Genomic DNA, 24,007 nt, shown 5'->3' on the forward strand with positions numbered 1-24,007 from the left:
AAGGCAGGCATGCTCTCAGCTTCTTATTTCACTGCTCAAGAGAGAAGCTTATGTAAAAAAAAAAATTATAATGGACTTCATTTATTCCAATATTTACTGAATATTCCATTTATTCACACTATCATGTCAGTGTGAAATAGTCATCCATTCTTCCTAAACAACGCAGGAATTACCGGCTGTCATTTCTAAGAGGATTAAGAGATCGTCACCCATTAAGGACACGCTGTTAGCAGGGAAAAGCAAGGCCCCTGGAAGAGGCCTGGTTCCTGGGTGTGGGAGGAGGAAGGGCCCACACTCCTTCTGCTGCCCAGGGGTCCCCCCAGCTGTGTGTGTAAAAGGGTCTCACATAATCCCCACCACATATGAGGCTGGTTGCATACTCCATTTTACAGATGAGGAAACTGAGGCTCAGAAAGGTTTTCTGGGTTCAGGCTCAGAGCTCTCGGCTCACCTCTGCCCGAGCCACTGCAGAGGGATAGCTGCACTGTAGAGAAGGTGGAGGCGCATGTGAGATTCTCCAGCGCCACACAAGGGATATGGAAGGACAGGAGTTCCTGGAGCACCCACCTCCCTCCACTTTCAGAGGGGGGAGGGGAGATGCACACAAGGAGAAAAGCGGGGCTATTGCAAACAGCAGGACTCAAGATCAGATTCATGACACTCTCCTATAATCCTCTGCAATACTGTAGAAGCGCCAGTGTTTGAATCCACATAGGAAAGAAAAGCAAAATTCGAGTATCTTCATGCACTCATAGAAGACAATTCTCAAGGGTGTCTCAAGGTTAAACTAGAACAGTCCCAGTTTATGCAAAATAACGGTTTACTGTTGCCCCACTTGCTCTCAAGAGTATCCAGATATATAAGATCATCCCACATCTGTGATTCTCAACCTTGGTGACACATTACAATCACCTGGGAAGCTTTGTAAACAAGATTAAGTCAAAATCTATGGAGGTGAGATCCAGTCATTGGTCATTCTTTTCAAGCTTTTCCCAGCGATTTTAATTGTGCTGCTAAGACTGAAGGCTGCTGTCCCGGGTAGAAGAAACGACTCCCTTCTTATGCAAAGGGGACTCAGGTGCAACAATGGCAGTTCACAGGTGGGACCCCAAGGAGCTCTGAGCTGCTCTGCCCACGGGAGAATCGGGCAGCCGGGCAGGGAGCACGTGGCTGGGTCCAGCTGACCCCAATCAGGCTACACCTGCTGTTCATCTGCCTGATTGAATTTACTTACCTGCCTACTTCTGGAAAGATCGGAAGCTCTGTGGCGGTTCCTGTTGGGCACCAGCAGATCATTAGTGCTCACCCGGCTCCCACAGAGGCAATGCGGGAAGTCACTGGTTTCACCTTGAAGTGAAGAAGCAGGACCTGGAGAGACAGATTTTCCACACATTTTGGAGAGGTTCTGCCAGAGAATTCCATCGAGGCATGTGAAGTCAGGCTACTACTGGCAAGAGCAGCACCAGAGCCCAGGGTACAAATGTGTCCTGCACAGGGTCTCCGGAACAGATTGTCTCCAAAACTGCATCTATCCTAATTAAGGCTGCCAGGCAAGTCTCTGGCCCCTCATCCAACTCCAGGGAGGTTCTTGGGGAGAGAAGGGCTGCCCTCTCCTTGTCCCCGCCACAGAGAGCAGAGTCTGTCCTCAGGCGGCTCCCCTGGGTTTTGAATCATTTTTACAGCTCTGGCATTTGCATTCCGGACTACAAGACGTTTCCAAGAGCAGAACATAACAGGGGAGGTTTGAGAGATTTCCTCTTTCTAAAGAGGGGCAGCAAACATCACTGCAGCTAGACGCGGACGGATACATTCCAGCTACATAACACATTACACTTCTCAGTGTTTTTCAGACTGTATCCCTAACAAACTCTCTGAGAGTGTATTAGGAGCTTGTGTTCATGAAATACTATTTGGGAAGCTTCAGAGTATATGGGAAACCCTTGTCATTCATGGATGTAACACTCACAATTTTGACTCAGGAGTGAGAAACGTTACCAAATTACTTCCTCATAAAAGTAAAACAATTTATCACACAGACACACACACACACACACATCTGTCTTGTGATTTTCAAACTTTCTGATCTTTGCCAATCTGGAAAATGAAAACAATTACCTCCACGTCATTATAACTCTCCTCTTTTATTAGCGAAACTGAGTAATTTTTCACATGCCTAAGAAACAGTTTTACTTCCTTCTCCATGGATTCCACTTATATCCTTTGCCCACTTTTCTACTGGGCTCATAATTCTTGCTTATTTATTTGTAGACTCTCTTTCTATATGAGAGAAACCAGCCCTTCCTCTGCAGTATGCAAACAACTTTGCAGTTTGATGTCTTATTTTGATTTTATTTACGGTCCAAATAGCTGAGTCCATTTTAATGTAACTGAATGTATTAATATTTTCCTTTGTGGTTTCCAGGTTTTGAAACTTTAGAAAGTCTTATAAGGAAAACAACTTTCATTGTTTCTTTAGTATGAGATTTTGATGGGACTAAGCCAGGCCCGAAAACATTCAGTTGAAAAATATTCAAAGAAAATCATGACCAAATGTCACTCTTCTGTGTGTCAAGATCATGGCACTCAAAGAGAAAGCCGACAAAATACATCATCCATTATCAGATTTGGTCCACGGTGGAGCTTCCCATCTGAGGGACTATTTCTCATGAGATATCGTGATCTAGAATTCCCAGCTCCTGGGCAATTAAATGCCCCTCCATACCGAGGTCCTGGTTACATTACTCTTATTTATTTGTAAGCCATTCTAGAAATTCTTCTAAGATTGGGGGGGGTCTCTTTCTATCAAACCCACAACTGCCATGTCAGTTGGGGTCTCCCAGAAGACATCAAATGGTAATAACTGCATGCGACAAGTGAGACAGGGTCAACATATATACCAGGGAGACTTCTTCTGTAGGCATTTAGATGTGCTCATCTGTTTCTAGGGATTCCACTGCTCTCCTGAGTCACCAAACCCTTCAACGGGGCTTCTGCTTCAGTTGCCTATTTGGTCTTCAAATACACCCCTGGACATGGATGCCTGCCCTGAGCATCGGCACGGCAGCTGGTGGTCTGACGTCAACCTGCCCCAGCCCACGCCACCCTGTCAGTCCTGCCTTCTTCCTCCAGCCAGTCCAGACTCTGGGTCAAAGAACCCCTCCTGGAGGCGTGTGAAGAAATACCCACATGTGGGGACAGGCTTTGCCCAACTGACTCTTACGCTGTCATGCAGATGCTGGGGAAACTGAGGCACAGGACAGGTATGAATCTCCTGGTGGTAAGGGAGCCTAGAGCCTCTCTTCAGCATTAAAACAGAGACTCCTAGGAATGGAAACCTGGCTTTACCCTCATCACAGCACCTGTTTTCCCTTCCAAGTCCCCAAAGCCTCTGGACTTCAACCTGGGACCCAAGCATGTGACTGGGTATCCTGAACCCTTTCAAGGTCCTGCAAACAGAGCTGGTCCTTTTGCTCAGACTTTCTCGCTTGGGTCTCCAGGACACCTCCTTGCTCTTCTGAGCCCTCTCCTCAAAAGTCCCTGGCCATTTCTCAAGTTTTCATGGGGTATAGAAACATCCCCACCAATTGATCTTGTGGTTAGGATAGCATAGTTCCTAAATGAGAGTACTCCTAGCCCGAGTGATCATTTATTAGTGCAGAAGAAAGTTAAAGCTTCAGAGAGGGTGAGCCTTGCCCAAGGTCAAAATCTTGTTGGCTTCCAAGCCAGAATCAGAGCCCAAGCCTGCTGATTCCCAGCCCAGTGCCACTCCACAACCCGCTGTGGCTCCCAGACCAACTGTCTCCCACTTTCTTGAGGGACTCTCCTGGTGAGAACTCTGGGGGTTTTTTTGTTTGTTTGTTTGTTTTTAATTCTATCTGGGACGAAAAGAGAACAGGTTGACTTTGTAATGTCGTCAAATATTAAGCTTGATTTCCCAGCTACTGACATCCAAATTGCCAGTGAGCTTGAAAGTCCCGGTGGAGGCTGCTGGCTGTGCTGATAGAATGAGGCTTGCAGTTAGGGAGGAGGGGAAGCATCCCTCAGCTTCAAGGGGAGACGAGCACGAGTGAGGGGCGGGGGGTGGGGACTGCAGAGCAGGTGGCCGCCAGGAAGCCAGGGACAGGGCAGCAGCCCATTAAAACAGATCAGGATAAGGGTCCTCCATTAAAATTTTAAGCCACAGGCACTCCATGACCACGCACATTTGAAATGCCGTCCCTGGGAGACGGAAGCCAAGAGGCTGTTAAGGGTATTGTGTGAAGTTGCCAAAAATTGAAACCATAACACATCCCTTGTCCTTCGGAAATTTTTCGAAAGAAAAGTTCTCCACGACATGGAACACACTGTGCAAATGGAGGAAGGAAAAGTAAGTTTTCCTGAGAGTCACACCAATGTGTCCTCATTATTTGAGAGGGCAGAGTCAGAAAAATGCCTGGAGTTAGAAAAATGGGCTCTCGACACTAGAAAACTCTGGATTTGGTCTCTGGCCTCACACATTTGTTTACTGGGCAGGGAACAACCCCTTGGAACCTTGGTTGCCCCACTTGTAAAATGAGGCTAATAGCGCTTTCCTCCAAGGGTTGTATTGAGGCGTAAATGGACTGTGTTACAAAGCACCTGGAATGGGAGCCCACCTCATGAGCTGGTCATGCCTCCTCTCCTTTTAGAGCTTGAAATGGCCTTTATGATGTGCTTATCTCAATGCGTTCATTTTTCATACGGGGAAACGGAGTCCCAGATGTGAAGTGACTTACCCGTGGCCCTCAGCAAGCTCCAGGCAGAATCGAAGTCAATTCTTCTGATTCTCCCGCATCAAGAAACACCTCCTCTCAAACTACCCCCTCCCTGCTTCTCCCCAGAAGTTCACCATCTCTTAAATAGTCAGCAGGAGGGAGGGGGAGACAGGTGGCTGGGTGCCACTGCCGTCTATCTTCAGCAACTGCTTTCTAAGGCAAGGCTGATAGTTAACCCTGCAACCCAAGCGATCCCTGTGTGACCGCCTCCGAGAAATCTGAGTCCAGTGAGAGGAGGCATAGAAGGAAAAGAGACAGAGGGGCAGAGGGAGGAGAGACAACGAACAGCGGGGAGCGCCAGAGGGATTCCTCGTGAGATGAAGACTCGCTCTGACATTGTTTTCAAACGAGTGCAGGGGAGAGAACCACAGACAGCGATGGCCAGATACGCAGAACCAATGAGGGAGAGTACAAATGCCCCTGAACTGAGAACACATCTTCGGAGAGGAGTCCCTGTGAGCAAACGGTGCTTGCTGACGTACAAAGGGATTGGAGGCCCAGCCAGGCTTCCGACAGTGAGTGACGTCACGGTGGAGGCATTATCTGGAGTTGAGTAAGGCAAAGAGCTCTTGTTTTTGTTTCTTTCTGTCCTCTGTCTTGATGGAATGTTCTGATCTTTGCACTGCCATATACAAGTAGAATTTAGCTCTTTCCACACATTTTTGTGTGGCATTGGGGGTATTTCCGATAACTAAAACATTTTCTCCTCTAAGAAGCTGAGGGATGGAGTGGAGCCATGTGCCTACCACCCACCCACACCCCGATTTTACTGCCCTGCAACCTAAGTTGGCAAAACACTCCCAAATGTGTCCTCAACTACTATTACCACATTCATGACACATCTGACACCATGTGGGGCTTTTCCATACATCAAGTGTCACAGACTATGAGTCTGGAGTTCTCTCTTGTCCAGCAAGAGAACAGAGGCAGAACTGAATATGAGAGAGGCTAATATCTGGGAGGAGACAAAAACCCTGAACAAGGGTTTCGTCTCCATATTTATAGAGCTCGCAAGATATTACCCATGTGGTGAACGTGAAGAAAACAAGATCTCACACATGCGAACATGGGGAAGACAATCAGTCATCATCAACTTGTGTGTATAAGAAGCAAAGGGTCGGGGGGCGCCTAGGTGGCTCAGTCGGTTAGGCGGCCGACTTTGGCTCAGGTCATGATGTCGCAATTTGTGGGTTCGAGCCCCGCGTCGGGCTCTGTGCTGACAGCTCAGAGCCTGGAGTCTGCTTCTGTGTCTCCCTCTCTCTCTGCCCCTCCCCCATTTGCTCTCTGTCTGTCTCTGCCTTTCAAAAATGAATAAATGTTAAAAAAAGAAAAAAAAGAAGAAGAAGAAGCAAAGGGTCAGGACACCTGGGTGGCTCAATGGGTTGAGCACCTGACTTCAGCTCAGGCCATGATCTCCGAGTTCAGGAGTTCAAGCCCCGCATCCGGCTCCACACTGACAGTGCGGAGCCTGCTTGGGATTCTCTCTCTCTCTGCCCCCACCCTGCTTGCTTGCTCTCTCTCTCTCTGTGTCTCTTTCTCTCTCACAATAAGTAAACCTAAAAATTTTTTTAAGAAAAGAATCAAAGGGTCTGGGGGGAGAGTGGAGTTTGTGATCAAAGTATAATAGTATATTGGCATCAGATGGAAAGAAATTTTACTCATGATCCCATTAAATATCTCACCAGCTAACCTCGGGCGTTTTCACCCGGTGAAGGCAGCTTCCCACCCTAAGTTTTTTCTAACCCATTTATGTAAGTAGAGCCTATTTCCACCCCCCAATCGAGCACTTCTCTGACCCCAGCTGTGTATCCTGCAATTCACGTGTCCTGTGTGTCTCCCCAGAGACAGCATCAGGTCCCAAAGATTAAGGACTCAGTCCCACAAGACCGACCCCACCTCAGATGCCAACTGCCAAGTCTAGGTTGCCTCCTAGACTTCTGACCAACTAGCTATACATGGGGCTTTCTGTGACACCCCTCCCCCACCTTGGGTTCCATCATGTATTAGAACAGCTTGCAGAACTCAGAGAAACACTCACCTATGTTTATTATAAAGGATACAGATGAACATCCAGATGAAAAGATGTATCTGAGGTACCTTTTTGACCCTTTCTGGGTCCAGAGGGTCCCGAGCATGGGAGCTTCTGTCTCCATGGAGTTGGGGTGTGCCTCCCTCTCAGCATATGGATGTGGTCACCAACCCAGAAGCTCTCTGAACGCCTTTCTTGGGATTTTTATGACAGCTTCATCACATACACACGATCAGTCATTAACTCAATCTCCAGCCCCTCTCCCCTCCCTAGAGGATGGGAGGTAAAGCTGAAAGTTCTAAGTTTCTAATTGTGCTTAGTCTTTCTAGCAACCAGTCCCCATCCTGAAGGTACCCTAGAGCCCACCGAGAGTTTCCTCATTAGATAAAAGACACTCTTGGGGTGCCTGGGTGGCTCAGTTGGTTAAGCATCTGACTCTTGATTTCAGCTCAGGTCATGATCTCACAGGTTCATAAGACCGAGCCTGATGCGCAGAACCTGCTTGGGATTCTCTCTCTCCCTCTCTCTCTGACCTTCCCACTTGTATGCGCGCTCTCTCTCTCTCTCTCTCTCTCTCTCTCTCTCTCTCTCTGTCTCTCTCTCTCTCTCTCTCTCTCTCTCTCTCTCTCTCTCAAAATAAACATTAAAAAAAGAATACTCTTATCACCTAGGAAATGCCAAAGGATTTAAGAGCTCTGTGCCAGGAATCAGGGGCAGAGATAAGATATTAGATCCAAAGATGTTCCTGGTGCTCTTATCACTTAGGAAATTATAAGGCTTTTAAGAGCTCTGTGTCAAGAATCAGGGCAGAGACCAATATGTCTATTTTCTATTATTTCATGCAACCCAGACCCTGATTCCACATGTGTGAGGTATCTACTAGACCCTTCTAGGGAGGATGCTTGGCCTCACAAAAGGTACGTTTTAGCTAGAAGGCAACAATGAGATTTGGAATAAGATTGTTTATGAATAAGAAAGAGATGATACCCAGAAAATCACGGAATGAGGGGAAAATGAGAGATCTTAGGAATAATTCAATCCAATTCTCCAATATTACAACAGACACTTAGTGGACCAGAGAGGAGAAGTGACTTTCCCGAGGTCACACAGCTAGTTTGTGATATAATGGAGACTAGAACCTGCGTGCCTCACCCAGCTTGTTCTCATTGGTGACTAAAAGGACTAGAGGGGGTTTCATCCATCTTCTTGTGCAGATAAGACTCTCCTCCTGAGCCCAGACCACCGCTCAATCAGAAAGAACCAGAAGTTGCATGTGGGTTTGTCCTTGTCTGTCACAGTGAGCTAAAAAACCCTGGGCTACTCACTCTGCCTCCCCTGGTCTCTGTTTCTGCAACTGGACACCTAGGACACTGCCACTTGGGCCACAACATGGGCAGAGTCTAGCAAGAGCTAGCACCGACCACCTCATTGTCCAATCCGAGGCACGGACTTGGTTTTACTGTGTAGTGCACACTATTCTCAATGCTTGAACTTGCATGTCTTTCCATCCTTAGTACAACACTATGCAGCCGGTGCTTCTCTGACCCCCATTGTACAGTTAAAGAAACTGAGACCCAGAGAAGCCAAAAAGTCTTCCCAAGACCATGCAGCTGGCAAAGGGCAGACCCATACTTAACCCTAGTCTCGCGTGCATACTTGCTATTGACAAACTCCTAATCCTCTCCCTTATACCATGTCCCATCCATTCATCACCATGACCCACCTGGGTGGTTACTGACCCCATTTTCCAGTCACAGAAACCAGCCTAGAAAGATTGAGTGACTCACTCAAGAACAGGAAGCTCATGTCAGGCACAGTTGGGTCCAGGAATCCATACGTATGACTCTGCGTCCTTGTTTTGAAGACGGCCGCCAATTCCAATGTGTTTTGATGCTGTGGCTTACTTCTGGCTACGGGGAGCGGGGGGAGGTGGGGGGGATGGGTCAGTAAAAGTCTGAAGCTGGAGGTGAGTGTAGGATCTGCCCGGCAGAAGCAGGCAAAAGAAAACAAGGATTTGGGGACTGCAGCTCTCGACTTCCTGGTTTTGCAGCAGACATGGTATTAAGCGATAAGAGTCTGGTTGGCACATACGACAGGGTGACAAGACTCTAAATGACGCCCACGAAGTAATTACCACCATGTCCCGTGTAATGTATAACTGGGTCTCACTGTGTCCGTTAAAGTGCCACAATGGAGACACTGCCCACTGGACCTCACCCTGCCCTGTAAGACTGTTTGGAGGAGGGCTGGCGCTGCCCGGGCCACCTATGCTTTCATAAACCAGAGCTCCCCGATGTCGTATAAACATACGTGTTCTTGTGACGCGGCTTCATGGCTCTCACCTTTTACCTTCAACCAACGGAACCACCCCAGCCCCACTTCTGGTCTGCTGGACACTGGCCATAATAATGTCTACTGGCAATTGCAATAAGAAATATATTTTCTACATCAACTGAAATTTTGTGGTGAACCCACAAAGCATTTCTGGCATGCTGGGTCCAGGGACCTGCAAGGAATACCCTTCATCCACAGGTCCATGACAGAGGGTGTTTTTAACAGCTGGCATTAGCACATGGGCTGGCTGGGGACTGAGGGTCCCTTCCCCTGGCGGGGGCCTTAGGACACGGATCATGCTGAAGTGGCCATGGCAGGCTGAAACCCTCCAGAAAAGACTGTCCACCAGGGGACTCTGATGATTTGTAATCAAATTGTGTTTTATTAAAAAGAAAGTATCCAGAGGTTTCCCGTGGCCGCGTTCTTGCAAATTAAAGATAATGGAGTTAACAAAGAACAACTGGAAGTCAGATACCAACATGTGAAATGAGCCCAAGGCAGCTTCATCTCCTTGGATGCTCACGTGTGGAATGTGGGTCCTGCTCAGACAGGAGCCAGGCGGGATTCTATCTTTGTCCAAAATCACAGGCACCCATTAAAAGCAACTCTGGTGCCAGCTGCCTTTGATCACAGCTGTCTCTGACTCTGAGCCAGTCTCTGACCCTGCCTCTCATCTTTAAAAGATGGAAAGTTTGTAGGGTGACCAATGTCCCATTTTGCCTAGCACTTGGGGGATGAGGAGGATTGGTTCTGGGGCACAGGATTCCATTGCAAGAATCAGGAAACTTCTGGACAAAATAGGACAAGTTGGCCACCCTATTGGACCTCCCACAATCCCTGACTGTGTCGACATTCTGGGATTATTACATTATGACTGACTCTAATATCCTTACATTACAGATCTGTAAGAACCCTTGAGCCTATAACAAATGTGTCATGAGCCCAGTAGAGTTTCTAGTACACAGCAGGGTCTCTCAAGTGCTGTCCCCTCCTGTGCTCCTGGCCAAGCACAGTGGCCTCTGGCTATTCTGAAACCTTGGAGTCCTGTGATGGTAAAGTGTCCAGAATGTTACCACCTGCAACCCTCACCCCAACCCCAAAGGCTGGCAAATGTCTCTGTTCCAGGTGAAGAAACAGATGCCCAAAGCAGGTGTGTGATTTGCTCAAAGCCAAATGAGCTCTGACTCCATCCTATGTCCTGTATTCTAAGCCCAGTGGCCCCTTGGCCAAACCAGGCTGCTGTGTGCCCCCTCCGCCACACACACACACTCAGGTGTGAGCCCAGGGGGCTGCAGACTGGTGAGCCCTTGCCTCTACTGCGTCTGGGTTTCCCCCTACCTAGAAGCACCTGCTTACTGCCTGCTTCTTTCCTCCAGAGCACCCCACTTCCTCTGTGCCCACTCGCAACCACACGGGCACCTTGTTACCCAGTGGAGGGAGGGGTGGTCAGAGTCCCAGCAGCCCTGTGTCCAGGGATCAGCCTCACCCCACAGCAGGAAATCCAAGCCCTCCTTACGTCACCAGGAACTCAGTTCTCGCTCCCCACTCATCACCCCCCAAAACCACCCCGGAGAAAGGGAAGGGCCTGGAAGGGTAGGCAGGCAGAGGGCAGGGCAGGCAACACCCTGCCATCGACAGGGGCTCCAGGAGCAGCACCGCTGCAGCTACGCATCCGCTGAGGCCCAACTGGGCTAGAGAAGCCTGCAATCCCAGCCAAGAGGGATGGAGACCCAGGAGGAGCCGGGCCTGGGAGAAGGCGGCAGTGTGTGATTTTTAATTTACTTTTTCTTGCCCTGAGACAAAAATTAATTTGACTTGGGAAAAAAAAAAAAAGGTAACTTTTTACTTGACTTTTGAAAGTAAAATTTCTGCAACTCTTTTTCCACTTAACAGAACATTTCCTCAACTTCTGAGGCATAATGTTAATATGCGCCAAAGATGGGGAATTCCCTGAGCTCAGCTCACATATCACTGAACTGATTTTTTTCTTAATTTCCCAGTAATACTGGCTGGGTTATGCTAACAGGAGAGTTAACAGCTAATTTTGCTACAGGGAAGATAATAACAGGAAATGATCTTTAATAATGAATTAAACAGACTCCTTGGATCCCGATTCCTTTTATTAGATAAGGTCAATGGCATCTTAAATGAGCAAATCTATCCTAGGCTGGCAACAAGATACGGAGAAAATTGTCAAGCTGACTTACAGGGGAGGGCGTGAGCTCTGGAAGAGAATCTGATGCAGCAGTCAGAGCACGAGCTTCAGACACAAAACTGGACGCCAACCCACGCTAGCTGTGTGACTGCCCCCACCTCTCTGAAGCTCTCTCAGCTGTTCCTGGGGACAATAATCCCCACCTTCCGGGGCTTCGTGATCATTACACACTGCGTAAAGTGTGTAAAGCCCAGCACAGTGCCCGGTGTGAACAACACCACTGTATTTGCCAGCGGGTAGAGAATGTAGTTTACAAAAACCATTTCGTGTGCATTCTGTAGTTCAGTCTTCAGAAAAAAATGGACCATCCGGACACAATGAATCTCATTTCAGGACAAGGAAGGTCCAACATTGCCAGAGGGAGGATCAGGATCCTAAGGCAAGTCTTCTGATTCCAGTTTATGTCCTCTATGTGGTTCTCAGTCTGCCAACTAGTCATCTCCATTTTTTTTTAATCATGCAGATTTGTTAGTAAAAATGTTTTTCAGGACACAGCACCAACCAGTATTTATTTATTAGGTGTATACATGTTCTGCTCTATTGATATCACACACACTCCTCCATTCTAGAATACTCTGTTCTACTCTATTAAAATTTTACGTATACACACACACACACACACACACACACACACACACACCCCTATGTATAGGCAAGCACACACAAAAGTAGAAGAAACAGACACAAACTATGAACTGAAGGTCTAGTGTGTTCTTGCAGGAGTGAAACCACTGAAAAGGATAAAGTTGAACAAAAATCAAAATGGCTGCACTAAAGCTTCAGGGAAGCTTGATTTTAAAGGAACCTTTTTCCTCCCTTCCACCAACCTCCCTCCTCCCTTCTTACACTTTTGTTTCAGGAACCTGGCACCACCCTAAGGACAGAACGAAGGCAGCTGGTACCACATACACAATTTCAGTCAAAACCAGTTAAATCCTGTATGTCCCTATAAAACCCCCCAGCCCCTTTCTCCAGGAGGGTTTGCAGGTTTTGAAGACCTTACCCTGCTGCAGCCTCCTTTGCCCTGCAAAGCAATGAAGCTATTGTTCCTCTTTATCCCAAACTCTGTCTTTGCATTACATTTCGCCTCTGAAGAACAGAGGTCGGTTTTCAACAAGAGGGAGCTGTGCATAAGCTGGGGGGAAGAAGACAGCCAGTCTAAGGTCATGGAAAGTGGCACTGCCTCGGGGCTGGGGATAGCTAGTCCTGCCTCCTTGCTGCAACAAAGAGGAAGCAGGGGTGTGGAGATTTATTAAGGGTTCGCTCAAGGTCACACAGATCTCACCTCTCCAGGCTCCCTGCCCAGTCCCCTTTCCACTGAAGACAGTGCAGTTGCTACTGATGCCAGCAAGCCCTAGGGGAGCCACTGAAGGTGTCTGAGTGAGGGGAGGGCAAGACACATCCTGCTGCTGAATGCTTACCCCAGGAACTTCCACAGGCCGGTAGTTTCGTGCCAGCCAAAGCACTGGCTCACTCTTAGCCAAAACCCACGTGTGGAGGTTCCGGTTCCCAGAAGTTTCCAAAGCGGGGGATGTAATTACAATGTTTCAAAGCAAACAAATACACACCCAAGTGGGAGAACAGCATATTTATTTGACTAATTAGAGAGAATTCACTGAAAGGATGTACGATAACATCAGCTTCTTTTTTTTAGTAATACTAATTGACATTTTCTTTTGACATTTTACTAGTAGCTCATCTTTATTTTTATTGCGCTCTCGATAAGGTACCAAGGTGAAGCGTCATACTCTGGCAGTGAGCGAGTGTGAATCATGCACCACATAAACAGCAGGGGCTCGGGAGCTGAAGAGGCGCACGGAGCGCCAGCTATCAGCCCGCTGCAGGGAGGGGAGGGCAGCGCTCTGATCATCGCGCCGGGCCGGGAGCCCTGCCAATTTGCTGCCTGGCTGCCGAGGGCGCTGGTTCTGCCCGACCCAGCTCCCAAAGGGGCCGCCGTCAGCCCTCCTGGGCTCCAAGCTGGTATCGCACCCCGATGACCAGGAAGGACATGTGAGTGTGTAGACAGCCGGCACCTCCTAGCGCTGCCCTGTGCCGCTGTTCATCCCAAGAAAGAGCCGGGAAACTGAGGTCTCAGTTCAACACAGTTAACTCGTGTTCTCTGAGAACGTAGAGCACGCCCAGCTAAGGGGCTGGATGCAGTATGGCTGAAGGGGCGATTTGGAATCCAACAGATCTGAGTTCCCATTTTCCATCCATAAGTGGGGATTAAATGCCTACCTCATGGGTTGTACCGAGAACTAAGTCAGAAAATTACACAAAGCATTTTACACAATGCCTGATGCATTCATGTGTCCCAGGAAGATTTGCTGAGGGCCGATGGAAAATACAATTATCATAGCTCAGGGAACTTCTCATCAGGACACACAAGTGCCCTGTCGGACCCCATAAAAACTCAGCGTTGGAGAGAGAGGCAGAAACAGAAATCACTGTAATATAGGGATGGCTCCAACAGGTTGGGCAATGGGGAGCCACTGAAGTTCTTTGAGTACAGGAAGGTGATCAGAGCTGTACTAGACAGAGAACCAATGGCTACTGAGCACTTAAATATGGCTCGCCTGAACTGAGATGTGCCCCATGTGTAAAATACACCCTGGGGGCGCCTGGGTGGCGCAGTCGGTTGAGCCTCCGACTTCAGCCAGGTCACGATCTTGCGGTCCGTGAGTTCGAGCCCCGCGTCGGGCTCTGGGCTGATGGCTCAGAGCCTGGAGCCTGTTTCCGATTCTGTGTCTCCCTCTCTCTCTGCCCCTCCCCCGTTCATGCTATGTCTCTCTCTGTCCCAAAAATAAATAAACGTTGAAAAAAAATTTTTTTTTAAAAATAAAAATAAAAAAAAAATAAAATACACCCTGGATTTCCACTTGATACAGTAAAAAGAATATAAAATTACTCATTAATACTTTTCATATGGATTACTCGTTGAAATGATAGTATTTTGAATATGGTGGGTTAAATGAAATGTTATTAAAATAGAGTTTACCAACTTCCTTTGTGGCTACTAGAAAATTTAAGACTGTATACATGACTCAGATTATGTTTCTATTGGACAGCACTGCCCAGGAGCATTTGCCGGACGTATCAGAGCAAAGAGCAGCTGGAGGCAGCAACATCTGGGCCATTGCATTCCAGCCAAAGTGCTGATGTCCTCTCAGCCTGGCCCTGCCTCTCCAGCTGCCAGTTCATGGAGTAATTAAAATGCCTTGAAGCAAAGAGCCCAGCCCTTGAGTGTGCTTGACAATGCTCAGAGTTTTGCAAAGCTGTTTCGGCAGGGAACATCCGAGCAGTGTTCTCAAACACCCCACATTATCTGGAGCAGGGATCAGGTGCCAAAGTGCCTGGCTCTCAGCCCCGGTGATCTGGTGGCCAGAGCTCACACCCAGAAGCAGCCGTTTGACAGGTAAATTAAAAAGCAACCAGCATTTTCCTCTCTAACTGGCACAAAGTGGAGTGTTTTTCTGAGAGTATTCCTCTTGTGGAGAGATCTCCAAAACCTGCAAGATTTATCCCAACAGATCCCATGCACGGTGCTCCCAGGGACAGAGAATGGACAAAGTAGATATTGCTGCCCTGCATTCGGCCTTGGTCCATAAGCTCCAGGCTCAGACGTAAAATTAAACCAATAATGCCACTGACCTTCTGGGTGGGGACTTTGAACCTATGCCTCCACTTTTCTCCCTCAGCAAAATCTGGAAGCTGGATTGCATGGTCTAGAACATTTGGGAGGGAAGACAAAGGAAGGGGTGGGGGAGGGAGGGCCTGCCACCACAGTGGTTAAGTACCTGTGCTTTGCAGTGGGCAGATCTCCGTTTAAGCACCTGCCCTGACACCTGCGGGGGGGGGGGGGGCATACTGTCTGGGGAAAATTATTTAGCCAGCCTGAGCCTCTTGTTTCTGTTTTGTAAAACAGGGATATGTATAGTGGCAACCTCATGGGTTGTTGGGATGGTTAAATTAGGGATGGGGGAAAGATGCACAGTGCAATAATTGGCACCTAGGAAGCACCAAATAAAGTCATCTAGGAAACAGACCACACAGTTTGCTGTGGAAACATTAGTCCAGGCCTCAGAAGGCCTTGGTCAGCACCGGAGTTTGACATCTCTTCCAACTGCTAACTCAGCAGAGGGATTCTGATGCTTCTTCCAGTACAAAGGGTCTGCACCCAGTAGAGGCAGGGGCAGAACAGGTAAAAGTGACTCTCTTTGGAAACCGCTGTCCCAGGCAGGCACAACTGGGGCTGGAGATCAGGAAATGTGGATAAGATATGAAGTACGATCAAGATGTAGGGGGCGCTGTTGCTCATTCACTGTGGTAGGCAGAATCCAGGGGGCTCTACGATTCCCACCCCCCTGTGCGTACTCCCCCTTCTTAAATATGGGCAGAATCTGTGAATATGGTGGGGTATCACTCCCCTGACTACATTACATTATATGGCAAAGGTGAAGAGATGTTGCAGATATAAATAGGGTCCCTAGGGCACCTGGGTGGGTCAGTTGATTAAGTGGCCAACTTCGGCTCAGGTCATGACCTCACAGTTCAAGAGTTCAAGCCCCACATGGGCCCTGTGCTGACACCTCAGAGTCTGGAGGCTGCTTCAGATTCTGTCTCTCCCTCTCACTCTCTGCCCCTCTCCCACTCATGCTCTCTCTCTCTCTCTCTCTGTCTCAAAAAATGAATAAATATTTTTAAAAAGTTTTAATAAATAAATAAATAAATATTTAATATTTATTAAAAAAATATTTATAAAATAAACAAATAATATGTTGAGTTTTGAGTTAATCACAAGAGAGATTTTTTTTTGGTGGGCCTGACCTAATCAGGTGAGTGGTGAGGGTGTAGAGTCAGAGATGGGAGAAGTCCGAAGGCTGTACCCTGCTGGCCTGAAGGAAGCACACAGCTATGCTTCTGTTATGGTGCAAGGACTCGAGGACAGTCTCTCGGAGATAAGAGCAGTCTCTTGCCACAGCCAGCAAGGTAGCAGGGACCTCGGTCCTACGGCACGAGGAAATGGATTCTGCCAACCACCAGTACACTTGCAAAAGGTCCACAGGCTTAGATGAGAACATATCCCCTGCTGACACCTTGAGTTCGGCTCTGTGAGTCCCTGAGCAGAAAACCCACCTAACCCAAACCCACACTCCTGACCCATGGAAACTGTGAGATAGTAAATGTGTGTTGTTTCAAGCCACTAACCGTGATGATTTGTTACGAAGAAATCGAAGATGAATACTCCCGACCAGCCCATGCTGGACTCCATTCCACCTATCCCTCTTGGGTCACAGAGAACCCGTTTGGTCAACCTGATTTGCCTAAACCACTCAGCTGAATCACATCCTGGGCGCAGGACCCAATGGGATCCCTGTGCAGCCCAGGACATCAGTTTGGCGGCTGGAGGAAGAGAATCTCTCTCCTGGCTCTGAGTGGTAGAGTGGGAGGGAATGAACAGCTACGGCCCATGAGGAAGCGGGCTGGAATAGAAACAGGCATGTGGGGAGGGCGACCACATCACCTCCCACACTTGGACGCACACTGCATGTAATCCCCCCCAATTTTGGTCTCTCTGGACACGTGAGCCAATGAACCCCCTTAATTCCCCGTATCACTTAAGCCATTTTATGTTGATTTTTTTCTATTCCTCACAACCTGCAACTAAAAACCTTCTCACTGGTACAAGAGCTGTGGGAGCATGCTCTATGCAGGCCCTGACTGGACCCAGCAGCTTCCTCACTCGCCCTTGGGTCCCAACAAGAATAATAATGCCTCACGCTCTACTTTGTTCGTTCAACAAGAATTGGTTGAGGGCTTATTACATGCACCGGAACGCAGAGCAGTGATGCGGCACCACAGTCCCGGCCCCATGCATGTCGGGGTCCAGTGGGGCTACAAATAAGCAAGCCAGCAATTGCACAAAGCCCGTGACTTTGGCCGAACGGCTGGATGTCAAAACTAGCACCTTAGTCCCTGCTGAGGCCAAATGACACCATCATGGAACTTACTTCTGGGATAAAAGAACAATTCTGGCATCTTATTTTAAAAATTCACTGTTTTATAGGAGCACCTGTGTGGCTCAGTCAGTTAAGCATCCAACCCTTGATTTCGGCTCGGGTCATGATGTCATGGTCGTGGGATCAAGTCCCATGTCGGGCTCTGCACTGACAGTAGAGCAGCAGAGCCTGCTTGGGATTGATTCTCTCTTTCTTCCCCCCACCCCTCAAAATAAATAAACATTTAAAAAATAAAAAGCCATTATTTTACAATTTTCTCATTTCTGTTTTTGTAGTCACATTTTGAACATTAGGAACAACAATTCCTCGGACTACTGGAGGTCAGGTGGCCCTGTGACCTCTTAGCTCACATCTGTGGTATTAACTAAGTGCTCCCTCCCAGCAGAAGTCGGGGGAGAAGCCAGATCTTTGAGGGCTGCCTCACCTTTTGCTTTTTCTTTATACTCTACAGTTTTTCTTTTTTGTGGGGTTTTTTTTTTTTACTTTTATTTTAGAGAGAGAGTGTGTGTGAGTGGGGTAGAGGGGCAGAGGGAGAGACAGAGAAACTAGGTCACACCCTGGATCCCCCACACATCTCCCAACCCAGGAGAAGGATGGTCAAGACCCTGGAGGCCCAGCCCGACACGTCCCTGTGCCCTCCCATTCTCACTTTCTCCGATTTATTATAAAGTAATATGGCAATTATCACAAAGAATTTAGAAAATCCCCAAACAGAACTCCTTCTAATCCTACCACGCAGAGACAACCAGGGCTACAGACTTTTTCCTTTCATGTCTTTTTTCGATACATAATAGCCATCTTCCCCTGTGAACGCGGGATCGGGCTGAACTTGTAGTTCTGGGTCTTGATTTTTCCATCTCCACGGTTAAAGTGACTGGCAGAGTGGCACATGGTGAGAAGCAGTTGAGGTTCAAAACCCCTCAGTGCACATGGGCAAGTAAGTTTGGCTTTCCATCTTACAGGGCTGCTACATCCCGATCTGTGACGTGGTCATTATTCTGATATGGCACCTGCGTTCCAGGGTTGCTGTAAGGATTGAGTCACTCCCTGCAAAGCCTTAGAGCAGTACCAGGCCCACTGTAAATTATGATGATTATTATGTTTCCATAGCAGCAAAAATGCACCTGAGCATCGTTTTAATAGATGCATACCACCATTCCATTAAACGGATGCACGGATGGGTGACGTAAGTTACGTAACTACTTCTCCGTTGTTGGATACTTAGGGTCTTTCCAAAGTTCTGCTACTCTCCCCAGTCTTAAACTCACACATAAATCTTTTTGCATCTGTTGATTTAGCTGACTTCCACCCTAGAAGAAAAACTGCCAGATCAAAGGGTAGGAGCTTGCTGAAATCTCAACGCACGATGCTGAATTACTCTTCAGAGAAATTGTGTCATTTTTATTCCGCGGTGGTGGGGTGAGACCATGCAGCCTGGGCATTATCAAGTACTTGTTTCATTGTTGTTAGTTTTGAATCAGTGGCAAGCAGATGGGCAACAAATGACATGCTGTCATCTTAGTTGCTGTGTCTTCGCCTCGGCTACCTCAGTGAAGCCTTTCTGCCCCATTTCTCGGCACCCCCACCACTACCCGTGTCTTTTCTTCCCACACACCAAGCACAAACAAAACATCAGTCTCCCACTCATTGGTTGACATGTTTAAGAACAGCTGCTCCCAGGGGCCCGAGGTCACTGAAGACGACCATCCTGGTTGCTCCTGGGATTGGTCAACAAGAGTGGCAGAAATCAGAAAGAAGACGACGAACAACTTTCTAAAGCACCTGGAAGAGAATCTCCTGGGATCAAAGCTCGTGATAAAACAGGACCAGTAGCCATGAGGCATGTGCTTTCACTCAGGAAAGGGGCAAATGTCACCAGGAAGATATGGGTGGACAGGCAGCCCCCTCCAGGGCTCAAAGGCCACAGGAGAACAGGAATTAAGGGCGTGACTCCTAGCCGAGAGGGGAGGTTTCCAGCTGTGGCTGCTGGGCTCCCTTGAGGCCACTTCAGAGGCTACTCTATTTTTACCCAAACACCAATAAAAAACTACCTTTTCAAAACCATGGATATAATTAGAGTCTATTCCTGATAAGACTGAGAAAATAACCCTGCTGCATGTCCTAGGTAACAGGGACTCTCAGCAAATGTTTACAGAATAAATAAATCAACAGACTAGGGAAAATTGGTTTGGGATTTGTCAAAAGTTCTGATTGAACTGAACTCTCTTGTCAAGACTTAAGAGATCATTAACGGATGCAAAAATCATTATGTTTTCACTGGCTGTTCCGTGCAAGGCACTCAAGACACAGACACAACAGAGAAAAGAAGTGGGTCCGGCCCTCATAACTGCTCCTGGACAGGGTTGTGGTAACAACGTGCCCTCGGGTTTGAGTCTCAGCTCCCCAACTCAGTGGCTTTGGGGGTATGGGCTGAAGTCTGTAAGCCTCAGCTTTCTCATCTATGAAATGGGGCGCTAACAATGACCACCTTACAGGGCCACGTGAGATCAAGGAGCCTGGCAGTGAACACACAGCAAATGTCAGGTGCTGTTATCTACTTTTATGAAGAAGGAAGAGAAGGGGCTACTGCTCTGCTCTGTCCACCAGCCCCAGGTAAAGTCATGCCAGGCTCCATCAGTGACTGCACCTAGGGCCCATCCTCTTGTCTTTCATTTCACTTTCATCTGCAAAGATCCTACCTCCAGTAAGGTCTTATCAGCAGGTGCCAAGGGACGGGATTTGAATGTATCTTTGGGGGGGAAACAAACAACAACAACTAGGAACACCCCTTCCTGTGGTATCTGCGTGGTTCACTCACTCTTTTGCTTCATTCCAGGATCGGCTCAAATGTCACCCCCTCACAGAGGCTTCTGGACCCACCTTAGCTGAGGCAGCCCTCCCCACGCCCTGCTCTGCTTCACTTTTCTCCATAGAACTTGTCACTTTCTTTTCTGTACATATTTTAATGTGTGTTGTTGGTCTCTCCCACTAGGACGCAAGCTCCCTGAGAGTAGGGCTTAGTCTAGCATATAGTTGGCACTCAATAAATGTTTCTGGAATGACTCAGACAGTGAGTGATGGCTGTTTAGTCGCTCTGCTGGGACACTGTGGGACACCCATGCTATGGCCAAAGACTCTTCATTTGTTTTTAAAGTTTATTTATTTACTTTGAGGTTTGGGGGAGAAGAGAAGAGAGGGGGAGACAGAGAACCTGAAGCATGCTCTGCGCTGTCAGTGCAGAGCCCAATGCGGGGCTTGAACTCACGAAGGGTAAGATTATGACCTGAGCCAAGATCAAGAGTCAGATGCTTAACCAACTGAGCCACCCAGATACCCCAAAGAGTCTTCATTTCAAGCTGGGTAATGCCCCCCAAAGATGTCCACATCCTAATCCCCAGAACCTGTGAAGTCCTGGAAAAAGGACTTTGCAGATGTAATTAAATTAATGCTAGCAATGGGAGATTGTCCTGGATTATCAGGCTCCCAAGAGTCTGTAGAAAGGGGAGCTGTGAGGGCCAGGGACAGAGGAGACATGACAGGGGAGGCACAGGTTGGAGTCATATGCTTTGAGGATGGAGGAAGGGCTCACAAGCCAAGGAATGCAGGCCCCTCTACAAGTTACAAAAAGCAAAGAAAACAGATTCTCCCTTGGAGCCTCCAGAAAGAACACAGGTCTGCCAAAATCTCAATTTTTAGCCCAGGGAGAGCTGTGTCAGACTTCTGACCTCCAGACCTATGAGAAAGTAGTAATTTTCTATTGTTTTAAGCCACTCAGTGTGTGCTGAGTTGTTACAGCAGCAAGAGGAAACTAATACTGACACCTTGTCCTAACTCCCCAGAACAGCTCCTCCTGAGCCACGCAGGTCAGCCAGTAAGCAAGGATCTGCAGGTGAAGAACGGAGGCCCAGAAAGGTCAAGGAGCTTGCCCCAGGTCACACAGCTGGGGAGTGGCCAACCCAGGATTTGAGCCCAGTTTATCTGCCTCTGAAGTCCGTGCTTTTGCCTCAGCACCAGTGCGGAGGGTATGCACGGATCTGCAGTTTCCCGTGGCCTCTCGGCCCTGCCCCAGCTCCCAACAGCCACCCCGTGGTCCACTCAGAGACAGCCATGAGAGTAGGGTTCTGTTTCTAAATGGCTTTTCCTGGTAGAGATACATTTTGAGTGTGTTTGTGGACACACCTGGTCACCGTGCAGTCCAGGCTATAGCCTGACTGTTCAGGGAGCAAGGAGAGCAACTGGTGGGATGTGCCCAGTGTCTTCACATGTGACACTCCACAGAGCCAGCCTCCAAGAACACCCTGAGCCCGGGAAGGGCTAGAACAGGGAGGGAACGACAGGAAGCCCCCAGGGCTCAGGCACCACAGAGCATCCTCCTGCCCACAGCTCCTCCGGGTCTCACAACAACCTGCAGGGGTTCTTATTACCCCATTTTACAGATCAGGAAACAGAAGCTTGAGGAGACTGCTAATCTGCCCAAGGTTACTCAGGCTTTGCCTCCAGAGCCTGAGTAACTCTCTTAGAAATAAGAGAGTTTGGGGGGACCTGGCTGGCTCGGTCGGTTAAGCATCTGACTCCTGATTTCAGCTCAGGTCATGATGTCATGGTTCATGAGATCGAGCCCCACATTGGGCTCTGTACGGACAGTGTGGAGCCTGCTTGGAATTCTCTCTCTCCCTCTCTCTCTGCCTCTTCCTTGCTTGTGCACACATGTTCTCTGACTCTCTCAATAAAATAAATAAAAACTTTAATAAAAACAAAGAGCCCTGGAAAGAAACAATCCCAGCTTCATATACCCACCATCCCTCTCTCTCTCTCTCTCTCTCTCTCTCTCTCTCTCTCTCTCTCACACACACACACACACACTTACCCACACACAAATGCACACACTTATATACACACATATATACACCCTAACACAAATATATTTACACTCACAGACACATACACACCCACTTACACAGACATGTCCATACATACACTTACCAAGATAACCGTATGCACACGCATACACACACGTACACCTGCACACATGTACACATACACATGCGCACACGTACACGTACACCCACGTACACCTGCACACACGAACACCTGCACACACGTACACCTGCACACACTTACACCTGCACACACGAATACCTGCACACACGTGCACGTACACCCATGAACACCTGCACACATGTACACATGCACACACGAACACCTGCACACACGTACACGTACACCCACGTATACCTGCACACACGAACACCTGCACACACGTACACCTGCACCCACGTACACCTGCACCCACGTACACCTGCACACACATACACATACACCCACGTACACCTGCACACATGAACACCTGCACACACGTGCACGTACACCCACGAACACCTGCACACACGAACACCTGCACACATGTACACGTACACACACGTACATGTGCACACACATACGCATACACCCATGTACACCTGCATACATGTACACATATGTGTATTACACGTACACTCATGTACACATACACATGTACACCTGCACACACCTACATGCCTACATTCAAAACACCACGTGCACACATGCACCTGTACATTCATAAATGACATGTATGTGTAAACACGGAGACACATGCTTACATTCTCCCCCTCACAGACACACAGACACACACATGTGCACATTCACGCATGCACACGCACACTCCCCAACACAAGCACGCACATACACAGTGGGGCCACAGCTGCTCTTCCTGATACTCACCTGCTTGTTTATTCAGGAAGATGAAACAACCCTGGCCCATTGCTCACTCTCCTGGGAGAAAGACAGACTCATAAAATCCTCGGCTTAACATCATTTAATCCGGCCTCCCCACCCATCGATTCCCCTCTGATGCTGCCGTCAAGCTGTCTATTTCTGCGGGATGTGCATCTGATCTTGGAGAAATCACAAGATTAGTCACCTGGCCTTACACGCACCCCGCTTACCCCAAATGGGGCTCTCCTGGGCCCGACACCATCTCTCTGAGCCATTCTCTAGTACAGCAGGTTTTTTCCTTCTTCAGCAGGATGAGGAACAGAGGGATGTATGCACCAAGGCCAGGAGGGGGTCCACCGCTCTCTCTCCAGCCGCGACTATGGTGGGCACAGATGCCCCAGGGTCCTTGGTTTCCCTTCTGTGACTTGGAGATGAAGATCCCTCCCCTCGGGATGGAGAGGAGGGATGAGGCAGAGATCCACTGGAGTCCAGAGAGCAGGACAGAAAATGCCAAAAAGCAGGTGGAGGAAGTTCCGGGAAAAGTGTGGATGCAGCAGAAGTAAGAGTGATGGCTGAATTTAATCCTGCATCTGGTCAGCTTTTCCAGAGCTGAGCATTTCCTGGGCAGTTCTAAAGACTTATCAAAGAGCCCTTTCACCGCCCTGGTTTCAGCCACTCTGGGGTTGACTGTCGCCACTTTGCAGCACTTGTTTCCAGGACCCACCAATACAAATTCCGGACATACACAGAAACTCGTATTTTTAAGTTAAACCATGCAAGACCTATCTGCCAATGAGGTGAAATTCTGAAGCCATGCACCCTCCTGAGATGCAGTACCATGATGGCGCTTAAAATAAATGTTCTACAACCAACCCCTAGA

The sequence above is a fragment of the Herpailurus yagouaroundi genome, unplaced genomic scaffold (genome assembly GCF_014898765.1).
Source record: "Herpailurus yagouaroundi ecotype Mexico unplaced genomic scaffold, PumYag 190, whole genome shotgun sequence".
Taxonomy (NCBI): domain Eukaryota; kingdom Metazoa; phylum Chordata; class Mammalia; order Carnivora; family Felidae; genus Herpailurus; species Herpailurus yagouaroundi.